Here is a 23,630-nt window from a genome sequence, read left to right on the forward strand (position 1 = left end):
TTAATTTGCTAATGAGTCTGACATTTTAAAATGTTAGGGATGCATTTCTGCATGTATACAGTACATCCCTATGACAAGTTAAAGGGATAATTAACATTTAAATTAAATGTAATCTCTGTCATAATTTGCTCACCTTCATGTCATTCCATACCTACAGTATGACTTTACTACTACAACTACTGTTAAACGTAACAGAAATGTTAACCAGAATGTCTGAGCTGCTCTTTCATACAGTGAAAGTGGACAATATTCAAAGTTGATATTCTCCAAAAGCCTTGATTCTTAAATCCTGCATTAACTTTCAGTTTAGACATTCTTCTGTAAATGTCTGTGTCCTGTAATATAATGTCATACAGATTTTGAAAGACATGAGGGTGAGAGTACACTGGAAAAACTTTTTTCTTAAAATAAAGATCACTGGAGCATGAGTTACAAGAAAATACAATTTCATTCTCAGAATTCCATACTGTTTTTTTATCATTCAAAAAAAAAAAAAAAATGTGTAAGTAAAAATGGTTTCGATGCCATTTTTTCCCCCAGTGTAAATGGCATTTCTTATTTTTTTTCATTTTTGAAGGGCTGAAATACTCCTTTAACCAAGCAGTAAAACTTGAAAGATGAGAATGAAAACAACAGAGATAAAGAAATGGAATAAGAATGAATGGAAAAAGAAAAGAACAGAAAAGGTCAAGGAAGAGAACATTATACATTTATTACTGAGCCACCCTATGAAATCCAAAAGACTGGGAATAGGGGTCAGAGACGAAGAAAAATAATAATAATTTGCACTACTTAGTAAAGCATTACTAGTAATAGCTCTCATTTAAAAAAAAAAAAAAAAAAAAAAAAAAAATTGTACAAATGTTTGTTAAAATTTTTATAATCAAGCCTTCAAATGATTTTGGTTACAGATATTATACATATGAAACTACAACATGTTAAATGATACAATTGTATTTTTAATGGTAAGAATTAAAACAACCAATAAACAAATGCAAGAGAATTCATAAGCTCTCTTATTGGTGTTGCAAAAGAATAAGGGGAAAAAAACATAAATAGTAAAACTGAGGTAACTGCTATTGTACCAAGCAGGGAAAAATCAAACTTCTATAACACAGAATGACAATGTAAGCAAGTAAGGTAATGCACATTTGTTGTTTGCAAAGAATAAAGAATTCATAATTTTCTGGTCATGAATTCGACTTATGACACTAAAGCGGACAACACTGGAGAATGGTTTAAAGGCATCTCTCATTAAGACACTGCAGGCTCTGAGACTACATCACAATTCATATGACACTTTCTACACCAGTCATAGAGCCAACATAATGTGACACAGAGGCAGTTATATCCATTCATAACAATAACAATGCATGACAGAAAACGATCATACACACACAAACACCCCTCTAGGTCATAACGCATCTCAGGTGTTCATTATAAAGTAACGCACATGGCTATGAATGGTTATAACAGCCTTATGGAGGCTGTATGAGTGGGTGCACTGGAAGGTGGTATAAAAAAAGAAAAGAAAACCCAAACACTGAATAGAGAGGGCAGTGAGAGAGCAAATCAAAGGACAAGAGACGTAAACCGTTTACTAAGACCAGGAGCCTTGCAGGGATAAAGGGAAGGTACTTAAAACGCCGCATTTCACAAGGGGTTTGTGTGTTGCCCTCCATTTTGTCCTGCAGAATCTGTGCATTTCCCTTTTTACAGAAACAGAAATGCTACGATATAATCGGTACTCTTTGAACAGGCATTGTACATGCACATATCCAAGAGAGAGTCCTTGATTTCTAAATTTGAAGGCATATGAAATCAAATAATGACCTAAATTAAAAGTGACAGCTAATTTTGGTAAACTCCGGGGTATTGTGGGTAACACACTGCTAACAACGTTAACTGGCATATGACTAATTTGCAAAAATTAAACTTTAGCTTGGGTTTAAAAAGATGAAGGATCACTATTTTAAGAAAATGCAAGTCTTAAAGGGATAGTTCACTAAAAAAAGAAAAGAAAATTCCATTATTTTTTACTCTAAATTTGAATTGGCCTCAAGTTGTGGGAAACCTGTCAGAGTTTCTTTCTTCTGTTGAGAACAATAGAAGATATTTTGAAGAATGTTGGTAACATAACAGTTGCTGGTAGCCAATGACTTCCATAGTTTGGGGGGAAATACCATGGAAGTAAACTGCTGGGTTACCAACATTCTTCAAAATATCGGAGTAAATTTTCCACAAATGTTCAGTTTTGGGTAAACTATGACACTAAGTGCTAAATGAGAAAAGTGGTGATTTGATTACATAATCAATCTGCAGGACTGGCTATGGATTAGAAATATATATTTAATGATTTTTTAAAAGTTTATTTGTGTTTTGTAGATGGCAAACGTGACAAAAAAAAGTTTGCAGCAGGATAAATCTGATAAGAACTTGGAGAATATTCCACTGCCCCTCTAAACCAATCACATGTCACGTCAGTGCGCATCCTCAGCCAATCCCAGACAAGAATAAAAGTGAGAGCGACAAGCCAGTGTTCTGTACCATACATATGGGATAAATAACAAACAACTGATTCTCTAATACACACTCTTTCACACAAAAGCACACACACACACACACACCTCACAGTTTTCCAATTCTATAAAGACTGCTAAATCATAATTGAGCAAGACCCACCCAAAAGCCCCGTTTTATGTATAGATATAATTTGAATCTTTTGTTCCATTTCTAGAAAAAGACAGAGTTCCATAATTCTTTTTTTGAAAAAAAAAAAAAAAAAAAAAGTATGAATTTTGTAATTCGTCCCTCTATATTGATACATACATACATATTTATATATAGCTATATTTGTTGGTAAAATATAAAAGCCCATGCTCACAACATTAACCTTCGTAAAGACCACCACACAACAGTGTGCTCACATAGCCGGGAATGTTAGTGCACATACACACTCACTCACACAAGACTGCAACATACCAACACCCGCCCACAAAGGGGAGAACTAAACTATATATATATATTTATATTAAAAAACAAACAAACAAACAATATCAGAACCAGAACATAACCAGAATGACAATAAGAACCATAATCTTTGGACTTCCACTCAAAGAATTAGTGATCAAACAACCAAAGGGATGTATTGGTGTGTGTGTGTGTGTTTGTTTGTATCTCAATTAGTTGGATATTCATAGATGAATAGCAAATGATGATTTTGATGCATAAAGTTTTTATGAATCTTTTGCAGCAGACATCTGTGTGCGAGAAGTAATTATGCATGTGTAAGTTAATTAAATGTAACGGGGTAAGAGAATGACTGAAGTGTTTAGTGGTGTGTGTGTTTGTTTGGTGAGCAGCGTCACTCAGAATCCCGCTGGACTTCAGAGGCATCTGCTCGGCAAATAGGACAGGTTCTGTTAGCCTAGAAGACAGAAGAGGACAGATTGTCAAATAGGCCTAAGAAATATATAGATCATAACTGAAGACAAGCAGAAGGTAAAAATCTATTTGCATAAAGGTGCTGTCACAATAGCATATTTTGTAGGGGGGGGGGGCGGGGGTTTGTCCACTGACTATTGTCAATAGTGAAGCAATGTATGAAGCAGAGTTCACACAGAAGTCACTTTAAAACCAAAGCAGCTTTCTGTTGATCAATGTAGTAATGTGTGATTAACTGGAAGTCATCTTTTGTCATAACACGAAATTGTCAATTGCATGGATTCCTAGTGAAATAACTGGATTTGTCTGTGAAAATTCACAGAGCAATGGAAAATGTGGCTACACCTTAAGACAGTGGTTCTCAACCAGGGGTCCTCAGCATACCTCCGAGATTAGTGTTTACATTTTTAATACATTAAACTAAATCTAATTCCTATCTATCCATCTATCTATCCCCTTTCAATATCGGTTGCTTTCAATTAAATTCTTGAAAAAAAAAAAAAAAAAAAAAAAAAAAAAAAAAAAAAAAAAGAAGTGCGTTGTGGTAAAAAACACATTTGAGAAAAAGTGTTGTCAATTATGGAAGAAATAAGAAAAATAGGCTATATGTGACCCTGGACCACAAAACCAGTCTTATGTCGCTGGGGTATATTTTTAGCAATAGTCAAAAAAAACATTGTACGGGTCAAAATTATCGATTTTTATTTTATGCCATTAATCATTAGGATATTAATTAAAGATCATGTTCCATGAAGATATTTTGTAAATTGCCTACCATAAATATATCAAAACTTAATTTTTGATTAGTAATATGCATTGCTAGGAATTCATTTGGACAAATTCAAAGGTGATTTTTTTGCACCCTTTCAGATGATGTATAAATCTCAATTTCGAAAAATTGACACTTAAGACTGGTTTTGTGGTCCAGGGTCACATATCGGAGAGACAGTGAATATTGTGCTAAAAAATGGGACCTTTGAGTTAAAAGGTTGAGAACTACTGAAAATTCTGCAAATAATTTATCAAAGGTATAATAACAAAAACACATTATTATTACTACTACTGCTACTATTATGAATGAATAAAATAAATAAATGATAAAATTAATAAATTTGCAAGATTTCTTACCTTGAGCCATTTGTCGACACACTTGGCATGGAATTCATGATTACAGGGCAGTACTCTCAACAGCTGACGAGACTCAAAATCACACATGCACACTACACACCTACAGGGAAAGAGGGGGAAAATATTGCTATAATACGTTTTTTTACTGGTGTATTTTCTGTTCAACATCAAGAGTTTGTTAAAATGTATTTAAACATTGGTGTCGAACACAAAGGAAGATATTTTGAAGACCCAAATAGTTGCTGGTCCCCACTGACTTCAATAGAATGGAACGAAATACTATGGAAATCAATGGGGACCATCAACGGTTTGATTTCCAGCATTCTTCAAAATATCTAATGTTTTACATAAGAAAGAAACTCATACAGGTTTGGAACAACATGAGGAAGTGTAAATGAAAAAAATTTGGGGTGAACTACCCCTTTAAAAGTACAAATATTCATGTATATATGTAGTCTCTTGATTATTATAAGGTCATAAATATAGTTCAATAATAATTGGTTTTTGTTTTTTTGTAAAGTTTGTACTCACAAAGTCTGCTCTGACTGATGGTTGCTGGGGTTGAATCTGTAGGAAGGCAGCTGTTCGATATCGGCTTTTGTCAAACCTCTAGGCTTTGCTTCTCCAAGTCGCTCAGCAAGGTTTAACAGAGCCTGGTCAAACACAAAAGCACATTTAAAACAGAATACCAAAACTAGAGTATACCTAAAAAGTGATCTGTCTTCGATAGAAATATTTCTAAGTGTTTTCTAGAACTCACACCTCATAATTCTCAACTTCTCCATCATCTACATCCAGCTCCAAGCTAATGGTGGGACCCACTGCTGTTGGCTGGACTGGAAGAACAGATCTGGCCCACCAAATAGAAACAATGACATTATTATTCCAAAACTCGTTGGCTCTCCAACACAACACTGTGGTGTATGTGTGCATGTGTAACTCACAGGAAGTAGGGCAGCAGACTTGGGTGGTAAGGAGGTGGAGGTACAGCCTGCTGAGAGCGGTAACGTCTGCCTGTGATTCGCCGAGGCATGAAGTGTGGATACGGCTGGAGAGAACACACAGGAAAAACACATAAAACCTTCATCAGCTTGTTTAGCTTGCAGAGAGAGCAGAGGTGATGAAGCATGAAGATCACTCACCACTCCAAAGAGCTCCTGGGGCAGGGGTTCATGGGAGAGGAACTGCAGTGGGGTGGAAGGGGGCAAAGGACTAGGATGTCCCGAATGAGGATAGTTAAACCCTCCACCTACAGAGAGGTGTTCCCCCAACAACTCAACCTCATTCTCTATCCTCTGCAGCGGCTGGTCAAAAAAAGACAAACATGCATATTTAATGCTAATATTTTAAATTATAAAAATTTTTTAGTCTAGCATAGCAGAACTATAGTAAAAACATGAATGCAAGTATTAATATAAATATTTACACATATTATAAAAATATTTGTGCATAGTAAATATTCTAATATATGAATTTACTTTAAATATTTAATATACACACACTCTACAGTTCAAAAGTTTGGAGTTAGTAAGATTTTCCTTAAAAATTAGAAATTTGACTCATTTGCATGCATTAACTTGATAAAAAAAAATTAAGACATTTAAAATGTCTTTTAAATGGGGAGGGGGGATCAGTTTCCACAAAATATTAAGCAGAACAACTATTTTCAACATTAATAATAATAATAATAATAATAATAATAAAATGTAACATTTGAAATAGAAAACAGTTGTAATAATATCTCACAGTTTTACTATATATTTGATGAACTAAATGCAGCCTTTTTGAGTATAAGAGACTCCTTTAGTGGCATAACTAGTCAAATATAAAGCAGTGTGGGCATATTATTGTATCCATTCTCACAGATCGAGACTGTTGCGTCTGGAAGGGTAAGAACTGTCCAGGCGTGGGGAGGTGGGGCGGATGATGTGATAGATGCGGCGGATGAAGCAGGAAGGGTGGATCACTGGAGAGAAGAGAAGGAAATGCGGCGTACGGCACTGGCAAATGCTGCACTGAACATGCCGGCAACATCTGCAGGTCAAACAAACAAGCAGACATTAGACTTGGTTTCAAGCCACTACAAAACATTTCAAAGGTCAAAACAGGAATGTAACAACTTGCCACCACTGGGGGGCAGCAGATACAACCAAATCAAATGAGCTCACAAAAATCAACTGAAGTGATCTATGCAGTTTCTCACCCTGATATATACACTTACAGGAGGCGGTACACTACAGATCGGATAGTGTTGCTGTCCGCTGAAGACCACAGAACAGGCGGGCACCTGCTGTTGAGAAGAGCATGCTGGGAGATGCTGTCCTGTACAGAGGGGGGCAGGTAGACCATGGGGCGGCACCGGAGAAACTGTATATGACACCGGCACTGTACCCTGAGGGAGCTAAAATGCACACACAGAAAAAAAAAAAACAATTATGAATAAAGAGTCTGTTTGATTTAATAATGATCCATCCAAAAAAAAAAAAAAAAAAAAAAAAAGGGCCACTTCAGAAACAAATAATAAAAAGAATAGCTTAAATCTCAATTCTGACCAAGAAAAAAAAAGTCAGAATTACAGAATTATTCTGTGGTGGAAACAAAGAAAATCTAAATTGTAAAAAAAATAAATAAATAAAAAAAACACAATTGTCAGGGAGGGAAAGATTGTGAGAAAAAAAAAAATAAAAAAAACACAATTGTCAGGGAGGGAAAAAAATGCAATAACCTTTCTTCCATGGTGGAAAGGAGCATCTGTAAATGCTACACAGATTTAAAATAAAGACATTTCTGCTTTGGTTGATGGAGGGGTACCTGAGCCCTGTTAATGGGGCTGTGGGGGTACATGACACACACAAAAAAGTTATGATACAAGACATCTTAAGAGTCTGCTTAATCTTCTTGGATGGAAACCTCATTAGGGTACCTTCGGTCCCAGTTATCATTCCACAGAGACCCCTGCCCCAACCTTCTAACCTGCTCATGGAGATCCATCATAATGGCTCCCTGCTGTGGAGGGTGCAATAACCGTGGTGAGAGTGTGGGGGGGTGGAAGGCCCGGGGCTCATCAAGGCCGGGTGGAGGGTGGGATGGTGGCTGGCCGTAGGGATGAAGCGAATGTGGGTGAGGAGGGTGGCGATAGTTTTCATCCTGTCTCCCACCTGGGGACCCATGAGGGGGATGGTGCCGTGACAGACGCTCTCGCCGGCCACGCTGACGCCGCACTGGAGGACTGCACAGCCAAAGTCACATTCATTTAATATATAGTAGTAGTAGTAATAATAATAATAATAATAATAAATAATATTAATAATAATAATAATAATAATAATAATAAAACCATTAACACAAAACTAGTCTTAAGTAGCATGGGTATATATCTGTCAAACTTATCTTTTATGCCCAAAAGCATTAGGATATTAAGTAATAAAAAAAAATCAATTAAACAACATAAAGATATTTTGTAAATTTCCTACCGTAAATATATCAAAATTTAATTTTTGATTAGTAATATGCATTGCTAAGACTTCATTTGGACAACTTTAAAGGCTTAAAAAAAAATTACTTTAACAATGTTCTGAATGTTTAGATTTTGTAGCACCCTCAGATTCCAGATTTTCAAATAGTTGCATTTCGGCCAAATATTGTCCTATCCTAACAGACCATACCAACAACGAAAGCTTATTTATTACAAATGAGCTTATTTATTACAATTAAGCTTATTATTATAATTTCAGATGATGTATAAACCTCAGTCTCAAAAAAATTGACATTATGACTGGTTTTGTGGTCCACAGGGCCGCATATAAGTTTATTACTATAAAAAAAAAAAAAAAAAAAAGAGAAATAATGAATTTTTTAAAAATGTTTTTGGAGAAGTCTCTTATACTTACCAATTTATTTGATCCAAAAAAACAGTAATGTTGTAAAAATTACTAACAATATAAAAACTATTTTTCTATGTGCTATCACGAAAATAAGTTACCTTTTAAAATATATTCAAAGCTGAACATACAGTATGTATTATCAAATTGAGGTTTTCAGCAGCAGCATTATCCTCCAGTGTTCAATCAAAAAAAAATACTACAAAAATCCTTCATAAAAAAAACCTAAAATGTTAATGTTTACAATATAATATAATAATAATATAATATAATATAATATAATATAATAATACTATATAAGATAATCTAATATACTAATATATATAATATAAATAATATAATATAATATAAACAAACTAAAATAGTAAAAATAATATATAAACTACAATATAATATCCCACTGGCAGCACAGAATGTTTATTTAAATAATAATAATAAAAAAACTACAATTTTGCTTTAAAAAAAAACTGCCTTCATTAACATTCACTAAATCTAACGTGTATTATAATAATTATGGTATATATACACATTGACTATTTAATGTTTAGAATTATGATTTTCTACCACAAAATAAGTCATTTTCTAAAATAGTAATTCACAATAAAATAATGCAATCTGTTAAGCTGCTTAAAAAATGCCAGTATAAAGCAATATACAAAACACACCTGACAAAAATCCCTGCCTTCATTGATTAGCTGTTCAGCTCATTTCAGTGACACATCACTACCCACCAGTCAAAACTACACAACAGCATACCTGCGTCTGTGCGTGCAGGTGTGTTAGGCAGCGTTTCAGGGTGGTAGTGTGGGTGGGGATAGGGGTGTGGCCTGCGAACTGGGCGGAAGCTCCCATGGTCTGATGGTGGCGAGGGCGTGGGAAGGCGGGGCAGAGGTAAACTCCAGTTACAGACTGCTGAGAAAGACGCTGTCTCATTCGGACTAGGAGAATCCTCCGTCTGAGGGACAAAAACACAGTAAAGTAAATCCCAATTACTCATCTGCAAATTACAAACCACATATATTTACACTCAATCACTGCATAAAACTCTCGATACTACAGCCGTTTGGACACACTTACAAGAAACGGTTTACACAAAAATGTTAAAACGAGTCATGCTAACTTTTGAGAGTTAGGGTTTGATTATCAAACTGTTATTCCAAAAATAACATACATTGTGACTTCCAGAAGAACTTGGAACAAGAGATGTGGGCTACTTTTATGGTGCTTTTGAAGTTGCACAGCATTCATTGGACAGGAAAGCACCTTAACATTCTGCTAAATATTTTCTTTTGTGTTTCACAGATTAAAGTCAGCTCAATTAAAATGTATTCCTTTACAAAATCCTCTTGTTTGTGAATATTAACAACAACAACAACAACAACAACAATTCAATTTTTTAAAATTCAGGTCTACTAACCAAATATTGCTCACTGCTGCACTCATGGACCACAAAATGAGTTATTTTCTACTCCAGAAATTTTCCACTATTTGATACCTCATGTTAATTGATATTTAGCCACAAAAAGAAAAAAACAAAGTGTTTTGTACATGGCTGCTATTTCATTTTGCCCATTGAGAGCACAAGCCAGCTATTGTGCCTGCCGGCATTAGTGGTATTGTCCTGTCAATGATATCATGCCTTCTGTTGCATAAGGCAGGTGAGGTCACTTCCCGAAAGTTGGAGGAAACCATGGCTGTGCTCAACACACACACACACCCACCACAACCCCACATCCACACCAGACAGCCGGTGTTACTGAAAACACATTCAATCAAGTCAGCAGTTCTCCTCCAAGACATGGAGAAACACGCAGCAAAAACACATGAGGTCAGTAATGTGTAACCAAAGCTTGAAACATGCAGGAATATCTGAACATCAGTATCAGCTTACATCACCTTTTACTGGAAGTCAGTTGACACAAAACACACACACACTAACTTAACCAATTTTATAGACTGCTAAGCTCTGGGTATACTCAGGTTGGAGAGAGTAATGAGTGTCGGTGGTGGTGGCAATAAGAAAAGGGGGGACAACGAATTTCTAAAGCTAGTTTGGACGGATGACTAACATGTTACTCAGACAAACTTTTCAAACAGAGAACCCAACCAATGATCACCCGCTATAGGCTTTCATAGATGCACAACCTAGAGGCGCGTCCTTCAGAAGAACACACGTGCGATTTTGGCGAAGCGAACCACAGGGAACACGGCAAACAAGTGGATAGCACACACACAATTGACTCGTTGGGGGTTGGTAAAGTGAGCTCACACAAAACAAGGTTAAGCCAAGTGTGGAGAATACAGAGAGCCAGCCGCTGACCACGACGCAAGGCTTGAGTGTGTGTACGAGAAACAGTAACAGGGAAACAGCTGGTGGGAAGCATGGAGAGACTATCTGGCATATGGTTTATATTAAGGTCTCTTGAAACAGATACACCATATATACCCCCTCATTGCGATTTCCATGAGGTAAAAATGTCACTTCGTGTGTAGCCTTTCAAGCATAGACAACCTCCTTTACATCCTCCGTTGTCGAGAGGTGAGGGACCTTGCAAAGTGTAAAGTCTGAAGGTCAGCTGCCTGATCCCATGTCAAAACAACTGACATCCAGTGGTTTGTATGTCAGTCTACCCCACTTCTCTCGCACACACCAAAAAACGAAAATTTATAACATGTTTGAAAATCACTTTTTTTGGCTTATGGCAACTTCATTTCCCTGTCTCATCTATCACTGTCCCAATTATGGATAGAGAGAAGAGGATCGGGAGAAAGGGTACAATAGATCAGAAGAGGTTTAGGATAGAAAAATAAATTTCAGGGGAAGGTTCTTTTTTTTTTTTTTTTAGAAATAAATACTTGTATTCAGCTAAGGATGTATGTATAATTGACCTAGAGGGATAGTTAATAGTCATAATTTACAAAAGATTTTACAAGTAAATATTATGCGGTTCTTCTGAGGCTCCCTTTAAAGAAAATCCCGAAGGAAAAAAATACATAATAAATTAAAATTTTTATTGTATCATGTGATAAGGCATTTTGAACACAAATGAGCATGATTAAAAAATTTCTGAGGGGATACACGCGCCACTGAAGATTAGAGTAATTGCTGGGGAAAATTCATATATATATATATATATATAATCGTGAGGAGATATATAAAAAATTAATTTCTTGCCTGCTGAAAAGTGAATTAAGATTGTGGTAGATATATGTAATATAATATATATCTAAACATAATGTAAATATATCGTAGCATATATGATATATGAATATACTAGAGATATTATAGAATCTATAGCATATATTTATATAATCAATATATATATTTTAGTTTTATCTAGATAGTAGATATATACCACACAAACTATATATTATACATACACCCACACCTTATACATATAAACTATATATATATCCAACACATTTTTTTAAGGAAAAGTCCCAAAGTAAGACTAACCTTGGAAAGTTGACGGATGTTCATTTTCAGCCCCGCTATGGAAAGTTTACTAACAGCTTGTTCGAAAATTGGATATTAAGACTAGAAGTGTGTTGAAATGCCATCCATGTTTGATGGCCATATGGTCACACTGTCGGCTGGTATGACAAACTTTATAACGAAACAACTCTGGTTATTTCCATGTGGGGTGACTACAATTGAAAAGACTCCAGAAGAAAAAGAGTTGCAACACAATTACACAGGGCTTTGCTTTTATGAAAGTGTTGATCCTTGGATGTGGTGATTTTTGGACAAAAAGACAGAATGGTACCGTTTTATGCACATAACTTTCTAGTGTTAATTAATTGTATTATTTACTGTGTCGTGTGTGTGTGTGTGTGTGGGTGTGTCGACAGGACAGACAGACAGACAGACAGACAGACCAGATAGATGACAGAATAGATAGAGTTGGTGTTTTGGAGTTGACTTGTTACCATACAATATGTTGAAACCATGTTGCACGGTCAGACCAAAAGAAAAGAAAAACCAGAGAGAGTGACCTCTGGACTAGTCTTCCCTCAGCCTTCGGAGAGCAGGGGAGGGAAGGGTGAAGGGAAAAAGGATGAGGAACAAAGGGGGTCTGAGTCGGCGATGTGAATGGATGGATGGGAGGCAGAGATTGGGGCAGGACAGGAGGTGAATGCCTCAGGGGGCGGCAGCAGGGTGGGGCTCGAGGGGGAAAAGTGCAGATTGAAAATGATGAACTATGAACGTTGCCTGGAACATAGACTCAGGACATTTATACACAGCCATCCAAAACCCAGCAACCGTGCACACCACACAGACAGCACCGTATACCAAGTAACTATTCTAAACCATTCATATAAATGTTACTGTATTACAAAACCAGAGAAACTCATACATATACCATTTATATATATACACACACACACATATATTATACATACACACACACATATACATATACATATATACACATTTTTTTAAGGAAAGTCAAATAAGATAACCTTGGAAAGTGAGAATGTTCATTTTCGCATCAGCTATGGAAGTTTAACAGCCGCTGTTCTAAATTGGATATTAAAACTAGCCCAAGTGTGTGAATGGCCCCTGTTTCGAGGCATGGATGGTCACAATTGCGGCCGTTGAAACCTTTTAACGACACTGGTATTTCCGGGGCTGACTACACTTGAAAAGACTCCAGAAGGAAAAGGAGTTTGCAACAACAATTAAAGTGGTCTTTGCTTTTATGAAGTGGATCCTTGGAGTTGGTGATTTTGGGACAAAAAGAACGGAAGTACCAGTAGGATAAATTTCGATGTTATGAATTGTATATTTCTGGGGTTGTTGTGTGTGTGGGTGTGTGTGTGAGACGACAGGACAGGAAGACAGACAGCAGCCAGTAGTAGATAGCATAGAGTTTGTGTTTTTTGCGTTGCATTGTTAACAATAATCTGTTGAAAACATTTGAGTTCCGACAAAGAACAAGGAAACAGAGAGTGCCCTCGGACTAGTCTTCCCTCAGTCCTCTGGAGATGCAGGTGGAGCGTGAAGCGTGAAGGGAAAGGATGAGAAACGGGGCTGGAAGGTGGGGAGTGAAAAGCGGCATGGCTGGGAGGCAGGAGCGATGGGCGGAAGGACAGGAGTGATGCCTCAGGGGCGGCAGGGTGGGGTTCTCAGAGGGGGGAAAGTGGCAGAATTGAAAATGATGAACTATGAACCAGTGGCCTGGAACATAGCATCAGGACATTATACACAAGCACCTCCAAACCCAAGACAACGTGCACAACACACACAGACAGACAGTTTATACCAAAAACTATTCTAAACCATTAATCTAAATTTACTGTTCTTACAAAAACCAGAGAACACTCATACATATACACATTTACTTTGATGTGTGATTGAGACGGTTTTTTTATAATTTTAATATTATTAGTACTATAATGTCATGTTATGATTATTATTAATAATACTTAATTTAATATGTTTCATCCAGGAATGCTTGCTTGCCAGTATATCTTTTTATTTTTGATATAGTTTCTATTTTATTATAGTTCTTATTTTGAATTAACGTTTTATTTTTACATGGTTAAAGGTTTTTTTTTTTTGTTTTATTTTGTTGTTAGTTTGTGTTTTGATTGGTATAACATGTAGACATATGTTAAAATTGTATTCATTTTTTTTATTTCAGTTTTAGTTATTTAGCACATCAAGTTAAACTAAATAAATAAATTTCAGCTTAGTTGCCAAGCTTGTAGATCTCTTTTTTATTTATTTTTTAAGAATTAGTTCGCTGAATGTCCTTAATGGCAGGTTGTCGTCAAATTTGTCGTTCAACCTACAGCTAAGTAAATGCACCCACACACATATGCAAATTACAAGGCCGTTACACATAAAGAACAAACAACAACACTCAAAATGCACGTACAGGCACAGGATCACACAAGACCTTCGGGACAAAGCCAAACAGCAACAGAGATGCATGACTCAAACACACAGACACACCCACATCTCGTCCAAACCCGGTCAGACAGGTCCATTAGTCTGAAACATTAATTGGGGGCCGTACATCCGCATTGGGGGGAGATGAGTGGGTGAGGGGTGCTGAGAGAACAAAATCTCAACATGCATGCATATGAACATGTTAGAAGATTAGAGAAAACTTTTCAGGCATACTCGGTGGTCCAAGATTTTAATCATAATATATTGTAGTTGAGCACAAACAACAGTCTTTTTTAGTACCACACACGAGTATGAGAGCTTCAAAACTACAGCTCCAGGACCCGCCATCACATGCTCAACAAATACCAAGCTCTCTCTGCCTGGGGGGCCCACACTATACTACAGGGAATAAACCACTGCTATTTGTGAGGCAGCTTGGCCAAAGTGCTGAACACTCAGCCCACTAGATCCATGCGATCTGAGAGCAGTCAGCACTGCTGTGGATGTCTAGGCGCGCGAGAATCATAAGGGATTTACAAAATTTATTTCTGATACCAATTCTCTGTTTAACTTCTCATTTTTGTAAACTCAACAGAGGGTGTTAACTCAACTAAGCCACTAAAATGATGACCATATATGACTGCACAGTAGCTATAATCAAAAACAAATACAGCATGGTTATACCTAGCTAACACACTAAACCAAGTGACTGACACAATCGAATGTTCAATTTTGAATTGGTGAAGGTTTGCCTTTAGAATATTACATTAGGATCCGTGACAGGGATACTTAAGGCTACCAAGAAGCATGACCTAAATGATATATTCATTGGCTAAGTCTTCATGGTAAGAGTTGTGCATTTACATCCAGAGTTTCACAGAAATCTTCTGGAGGGGACAGAATCCATGTAACTAGAGGGCAATTTCGTGTGTTATATATATGGATTAGAAACAGCAATCAATGATGAATAGAGCTAGATGAGACCGAGAACTCCCTCTCTCTCATAACACAAAAAACTGTGGCATCAATGATTCCAGTGTCACAATTTGTGGAAGCTGCAGTTGAGCAAGTGGACCACCAAAACTTGTGCAAGTTAAAGAAAAAAACAAGAATGGAGAGAAAGTATGAATTTAGCAGTTAATGGATCGAAATTTTGTTCTCTCTGTAGTGGTTTCTTACAATTACACAAAACATAGTTTCAAAAAAGCAAGCTAAGGATCCACTTACAAAGTTGTTTTTTCTACTCAGCCATAATACGGTACTGTTGTGTCCCTAGTGCTTTTGCCCAAAGTGAATAACCAGTACACTTAGTTATATGGGTTAAGTGTTTTGCAGAAGGGCACAATGGTAGCAGGGAGAGGGATCAATCTTGTGGGATTTAACCTTTTTCCAGCTCAGGGGAAAAATCCTTTAACTGCTACATCTATACCACCTGAATACAACGTTTTTTAGTCAAAGAACTGCTACAAATTCAACTCCAAAAAAAATTGCTTTCATTGCATATACTTGTAATGGTTCCCACACCTGAATCAGCATTTTCTGATAGCTGGCTAATTCAATTTTGACTGCTAATTCCACAATGTCATTAAAAGAACAACAATTGTCTGACAAAATGTTCATGCTAATATATATCATAATTACAAACCCTAAACTTATAGGAATTTGGCAGTCGCAGTTTTTCTTTTTTCACTCTTGTCCTTGTAAAACATGTACTATCACTGGTAGCTATCACCTTAACGTTATGACGTGACGAGAATACTTTTTGGTAAGCGAAGACCAATTGTTGGCAATGCTACAAATAAACCTGTGTGACTTAAGACTGGGTTTGTTGGTTGGGCGAGTAGGTCACTATTGTGATGCATCCCTACCCAGAATCATAGAACTAAACATACATGCTCTCAACTACTGGATGTATCTGGAAGAGAAATATGAAGTACCAAACTTGCACTACTTGCTAGGAACTGACATCATGAGATGCTGCATTTTCCAACCTTCCAAAACAACAATCAGCAGGAGATTCCTCATCCCCATACGCCTAACCGAAGCACCGCTTTGATGTGAGAATCCACAATGTGCTTCTGTTTCAGTGTAGTTGAATACTTATATATTTAATAGGGCACGGTCTACTAGAGTCCTTGCATGGGTGACTGCTCTTCAAACGCTGGGACTTTATAAAAGTTGCTCCGAATAAGCAGGTCCCCCTCATCTCCTCATCGGTCTCATTATTTTCCAGCCTTTCATTTCTCCTCCCTCTTTTTCCTCCCCTCTGACAGGCAAACCCATTGGAGGCCGCACTAACATTCTACACCATAGAAGAGCTTGTTCTGCCTGTGTGGAGGCCTAGGAATGGACACACACATCTCAGTTTCAGCGATCTATATTCAGGACACCTCCAAGAGCCAACATGTCCATGTTCTGCTGTGTCACAATCAAACGGCCAGCAGCGAACACATAGCTTTCAAAACGGGCTCCACATACCAACCAAATATATGCTTTGTTTAGTTCTGAACAGTCAGCGCACACACGATAAGAGGCAGTCACCCACGGGCCCAAACGCTCTTCTGTTCGGTGTGTGTGTGATGTCTCTCCCTCACATATACATTTGTCAAAAACAGGAAATGGTAAGGGTTGTTGGCCTCGGTTTCTTTTCTGCCCACTAAGAGCAGCAAAAACAAATTTTAGGGTTCAAAATCCCCTCAGAAAAGTACAGAATACAATTCCCTTAGTCTCATTCGGGCCATAACTCAGTCTCTCGCTTGCACTAACACAGCCCCACTGGTCTTTTTCCACTCCCTTCATTTCGACAGCCATCCATTTCTCTGCCACTGTTCCCCTCTCTCCGTGTCCCACAGATGTGAGGTGAAATCATTAGTGCCCACCGCTCCCCCTTTAACAGCTGCCTTTCCTCCTCTCTTCTCTCTCTATCTCATCAACAGCATCATCCCTTCTTCCTCGTCCTATGACCGCCACAGCCCACGCTTGCATTCCTCCCCCTCCCTCACGCCCTCCCCTCAGGGACAGGTCCGCCCCCAGAGGCCGTTTTAGCCAATCACAGAGCTGCAGTCAGCAGCCCTTCTTCCTTCTCCCTTTGACTGTAACAACAGTGGAGGGGTGAAAAATGTCGGCTTAGGAACTGCCTTTTGTTTTTTCGTCTTCCCTCACCCTCTCTCTCGCTTGATTTTTTTAAAGGCCAGCAATGACAGAACAACACGATTTCCCAATGTAAAATTTGTATGTGGTTAAAATGAAATATTATTTAAATATATTTCAAACCCATGTACTTTGAGGCACCAAATTCCAAAGCAAATGGAATACTTAAAGTGGTTGTATGGACACCAAAAACAATGTTGCTGTTTTTTATTTTGCACAGTTACAATTAATGTTCATTGTTTATGTTGTTCATAATACATCAGTATTATTTTAGACTACACTACCTAAACTAACTAAAAGTTTGAGGTTGGCAAGATTTTGTTTTTGATAAGGGGGAGTCACAATGCTCACAAGGCTGCCTTTATTTGATCAAATAATATAGCAAAATATAGAAAACAAATAGAAAACAACAGGAAAACAAAAATATTTTTATAAAAAGACAACTTAATTCCGTTGTGATGGCAAAAGCTGAATTTATAGCAGCCATCACTGCCCTACAAAAGGCAAAAGACCTAACTCGCTTCAGAGTGAAAATGAGAAAAAACAACGAGTTTTTTTACACTGTCCAGCCAAAATTAATTAGAGGTGGGACACTGGAAATTTAACAATTAGATGTTTTAGTAATGAAAATTATCTACATTAAAAAATTGAGGCTCAAACTTTATTTTTTACCCCTATTTTGAAGTTAATGTACTCTGCCTTTGCATTGTCTGCAAAACGTGAGAAGTCACACCAAGCCAAAAGACAGTAACTTCCACATTATCAATAATTGGTTGCTGAATCACCATTTTACAAAATCGTTATAGTAATACCTGTATAAAATCTAGTGATCATGGGCTGTTTCATACAGGCTATTGCATATAGTAATGTGACTGTATTAACGTTTTTTTTTTTTGATCATAAGCAGACTTAAAGTGAAACATGAGTGGGATACCCCAAAGAGCAGGTCCACTTATTTGCTATGATCAGTAACGTAAAAGAATGCTAGAACATAGCATAATTGCTTTTTATTTGTTTGTATGAAAAATAGCCTAAGCCTAAAATAGAACGACACTTGTGGATGTATGTGAACACAAGCAAACGGGAAATAATGTCAGAATGGTTGTGGATTACCACACATCTCGATCAGGTCTGATGACGTCGCCATGGGATTGATTTCATCAGGTTACAACGAAAAGGTCTAGGATATAGATTTAATTGTTGAACTGTGATTAGGCCTACTGATTGTATGATTGATCATGCTAGTACGGAATTCGAGTCCACATGCGTCCAACTAGAAGTGACATGTCTGATGAACAATCTGCATTAAAAAATAATACCAAACAAAAAAAAAATAGAAAAGAAAATTCTTTAAAGGCTTTTCGCAATTACGCTATTGCTGCCAAGGTATCTGGTCTTTATAGTGCTTTGTTATATGGAGCTGTTTGGTAGATCACAATTAATTCGTTTTGTCTACACGTAATTAAAATGCGGCAGGACTTCCCCTGAATGGACAGTAAAAACAAAGGCAGAACACACCATATAACTCCAAACCGGCACCGTAACTTCATATTGACGCGCGGCAAAACAAAGTCAGAATGACGTAACTCAATTTGAGCATTCCAAACAAAGTGAAAGAGCGGTAACTGGTGTTATACAGTGTTCTGCCTTGGTTTCTCCGGGGGTTTTCGAAGTTACGGTTGAGACAACCCATTATTTTTTGGGAAAACCAACAGATTAGTCTTCAGTGTCACATAATCCTTCAGAAATAATTCTAATATGCCAATCTGGTGCGCAAAAAAAGTTTTATTATTATTATTAATGCCTAAAACAGTTATTTTGCTTAATATTTTTTCAGGAAACAGTGATTTTTTTTTAGGATTCTTCCATGAATAAAGTTATTTGATGCAATTTAATGCATGCATGCTGAATAAAATTAATTTCAGGAGAAAAAAAAAAAAAAAAGTTAAGTGCAATCCAATAACTGGCCTAAAATTTATATTACAATTTATATTTATATTAGCTACAATGAACCGACTCATAAGAGTGAATATAATTATAGTATATATAATTTTTTTCTGATTTACTTCATAAAACCACATGCTGACAAACTGAATTCAACTTTTAAAGGGAGACTAGATTTTAAATTCAAAGTCAGTGCATTCACGGTCAATTCATTTGTAGCCCAAAGCCTTGAGTAACACTGCTAAATCCTCTGCAAAAGTCAATATTAGAAATGAAGAACTTTGGCTGTTGTTAGTCTACTATTAGTAAGTGGCTATTAAGAAGAGGTCTTTACCTGTCAGTGGCGCGGGCCTCGGCATACGCAGGCTCTGAATTTGATAGTGGTATTTACTCCTTCACCATTGCACACTAGAGAGTGGCACAAAGAACAGTAAACTCAACAGCCCAAGTATGTACGTTACATACTATAAAATACTACAAATCATGTCATACAGCATTATAAATAAACAGCTTGCCTAGGCCAGGTTTGGCAGTCAAACAGGTTCAAGAGGTCCAAAAACAGACGTCTTGATCCTGCAGCTTACAGGATATATCGGCAGCATTTGAGACAGCTGGGCACTACTTTACTCTGCATGGTGTTGTAATTACTGGTCATGTAAGGCACAATCCCCATCAGAGTAAACCACTAAAAATGATCTCGGATAAAGTGGTAGTCTGCAGTAACGGAAGCGCCTGGATTAACATGGACGTTTACTAAAGGATAAAACCTATTTAATTTATGTCCATATCACAACTGACGGCTGTTCTAGATTGTTTGCTAAAGTAAATGTCTTGTCCATTGAGTGATGACATCATGTTGTTGTTGTGAGGGAGAGATCCTGAGACGGGAGAGCGACGAGAAATACATTAGTATCTAGCGTGTCTAAGTACGGTGCTTTCAGGACAACAATACACAAGCCTTGTGTTTTATTTGGGTCTTTGTGTCTGTATTCTGTTGATTTTTTGGACCGTGTTACTGTGTTTGTTGGTCGTTTGGTTTCCAGTGTCTCTGTGAATGTTTCATCAGACAAGCATCCGGTTTACCCTTGACACCACTCCTCAAAACAAAACTCTCCACAGGGAAAACGGACAAGGCCGTCCCCTGTGTGTGAAGGTGCCCACAAAACAAAGTTTTCTATGTGAATCAAATCAACGTACCAGAGTCTATTTTCTGTCACCATAAGTTCTTCTTTAGTGTCTCTTTTATCTGAGTGATAGAGGGAGTTGAGTGAAGCCGAGGAGTGACTGGACGACTGAGATATCAGGGAGAGAAGGGGGCGACAGAAGATCTGGACGCCGGGTATGAAGAGGATGTTGACAGCACACAAGCAAACACAAACCCATATCCATGCACAACCAACACATGAGTATTTGGAAGCTGGAGATTCGAGGAGCACTACAATGTATAAGCTATCACACGTAACATCCTTGCAGGTCAATCAATATTCCCATCTGATAACTCCATACATCGTACAAATAAAAAAAGATAAAGAGAATAATAGCAGTAATAATTTACCAACCAAAGTCCACGGGACATGTAAGAGGAAAATAAACATTTGATTATAAAAAAACTCATATTTAGCATTTACATCCATCTTTTCCAGTGTTATAGTCCCGCATAAATAATAGTATCTAACAATTACACGTAAAGAAATAGTTGGAAGATACTGAGAACCAGTATGCACTCTCAGTAACAAGATTGAAAGTAAAGTCACCTACCCAAAGGGGGGCCATTTTTGTGGGGACCCAATTAGTTATCACGTGAACAAAGAGAAGAGGCGTCGGTCAGATCTACTGTGGGTTGTATAACTTCCAGTGGAAATATCACATTGCTAAGCGACAGAGCCACTTTGGGTCGTGGAAAAACTAAAGAAGCAGCCACTATAGAGGTTGCGAGGGGACAGATATCTCGAAAACAGGCAATAAAGAGGAAGTTGGCCTCATTTTTTTGCCTCTACCCGAGCAATGCGAACATCAAATAGAGATTGTTCTTTCCTCTTAGGGCAAATTTCACGCACTCTACATAATTTCATGTTCACTTCCACGTTTGGCCACGTTTTAAAATATCTGGACAGACTACCCACAACTTTCTTGCGAAATAGTTTAATGCTGATTTCAGTTTCTTAATCTATAACCGCCCTCGTAGTCATGCTAGCGCTGTTGCACGAGGTCGCAGGCACCAGTACGCCCTGTTTCACCCCCCCAACGAAACGACAAGACAAACTCCATCCAACGAGAAGCAGGTTCCCAATTGTATCTTTTGCAATTCCCCCAGTGTGTGTAATGTTTACGAGATGTTTATATCGACTAGCATGCTGCTACGACCGTGGTATCCCACGGATTGCAAACTCCTCACACGTTGGTGACACTCGCTAGTGAGGAATAGGCAGCAAAAAGATTAGAAACCTTTACAAAATCAAGGCATTCAGGTCAGCGAAAACAGGCCCTCACAAACCCATGTTACGTGTGAACCCCCCCCCGCGGAATAGATTATTTTAGGGATCTCAATTTAGATCCATTGGGAATTACTTGGATTGGGGAAAAGTGGATCAGTAAATTGCAGCGGTTAAAGGTACGATTCATGAACAAGACTCCCAGAACGCATCTACGATAAGAAGACGAGTGATGCCCTAAACCAATAAATGACTTTTATAAACAATATCAAACAATATGGTTTTCCAATACTTACCAAGGTATATCCAAAACAAGAGTGTGTTTCCGGAAGTGTTTACAATTCCTAATTTAATTGCCAGCCAAGTTGCATATTTGTCAAACTTATTTTGTGTAAACCTTTTTTTTTTTTTTAATATCATATATATATATACATATGTCATAGATATACTTATCTATAGGTATATCTATATATGTTATATAGCCACCTATACTACATATACGTATATATATATATATCAAATAATACATTGTCGACAGACTATTTCTGGCTAGTGCTAATGTTAAGTCCCGATACAAAAGTTTGCTAAATAAAACTGGGGGCAGATAGGACGAGGTTAGTCATTGAATCCTCCATAATTTTCCATCATAATTCACCATCATGATGCTTTTTCTCATGCACCACTTCAGAACACAACGACCTCATTCGCGATGAACAAATTGTGTAAGGGATACAAGGGCGGATTGCACGATGTAAGAGCACATCAACTAGCGAGCATCCCAACCACTGTTTTTTGCGAATTGATAACCAAGGGAAGGCAAGATTGGAGGGAAAGGAGGTGCAGGAGAGGAAGAGGAAAGACGGGCCCACAGAAGGGAGAAAGGGAATAAACCTTGAATAGAACACGCAAAATAGAAAAACCGCCTCCGCACAAGCCAGAGGAGACACTGGACGGCGACATATGTAGGCTATTGCGCACAACATGTGCATCGAAATCAAGTGAGGTAGTTGCGTGAAAACCAATTCCTCTAAAGAACCAATTTTACTGTGGCCAGGCCCCGAAAATATCAATTGGACAGTTAAACCGATCGGAGGAGTGTAAAAAACAGTTAATAATTTGTAGATGACAAAATCTTGACCAACAGGTAAAAAGATTGAGTACATGGAAAATTGGATAATTTAAAAACACGAGTGTAAAATTATAAATAATCTTTTTTTTAGATGACAACCATTTTTCTGCACACAGTCACAACACGATTAAACCAAAAAAAATGTCTGATGGTAAACATTTCCACAACCGTAAAGGTCAGTGTCTGAATGAGCCAATGAAAAAACACTGTTGTTACAGTTTGATCGTATAGATCTTTTCGTTTGAACCATGCAATGTGGACTGTCAATACGAGCACGAAGGTTAAAATGCATTAGGATTGCAGCGCAACTTAACCAGAAGCTGGCACTGTGTATTTATTTGGCAAAGCCAACTTTTTACTTGATAGAAGTGGACCTTAGACTCACAGAGCATTCATTGGGAAAACCCTATTTCTCCACAAAAACGTCTAGAAGAGGAAAGAGGAGACCCTGGTGTTCACATTGTGGGGGAAGGGGCAATGAGAGGTGTCCTGATTGATGTTATGATTGAAGAAAAAGATCAGGGAAAATGGAGAGAGAGGGGGAGAAGACAGGCGGGACTGAGGCTTTCCCTCTCGGCTACTATGATTTCCGAGCTTCAGAGTGCATCTCAGCTTTATGGGCC

The 23,630-nt window shown here is 37.6% G+C and overlaps 1 pseudogene; it reads right to left on the minus strand.

The window, feature by feature from the left end:
- Positions 1-687: 687 nt before the first annotated feature.
- LOC122135876 overlaps positions 688-23,630 on the minus strand; it is a 31,766-nt pseudogene continuing 8,823 nt past the window's right edge.

This window comes from Cyprinus carpio, chromosome B1 (genome assembly GCF_018340385.1).
Source record: "Cyprinus carpio isolate SPL01 chromosome B1, ASM1834038v1, whole genome shotgun sequence".
NCBI lineage: Eukaryota > Metazoa > Chordata > Actinopteri > Cypriniformes > Cyprinidae > Cyprinus > Cyprinus carpio.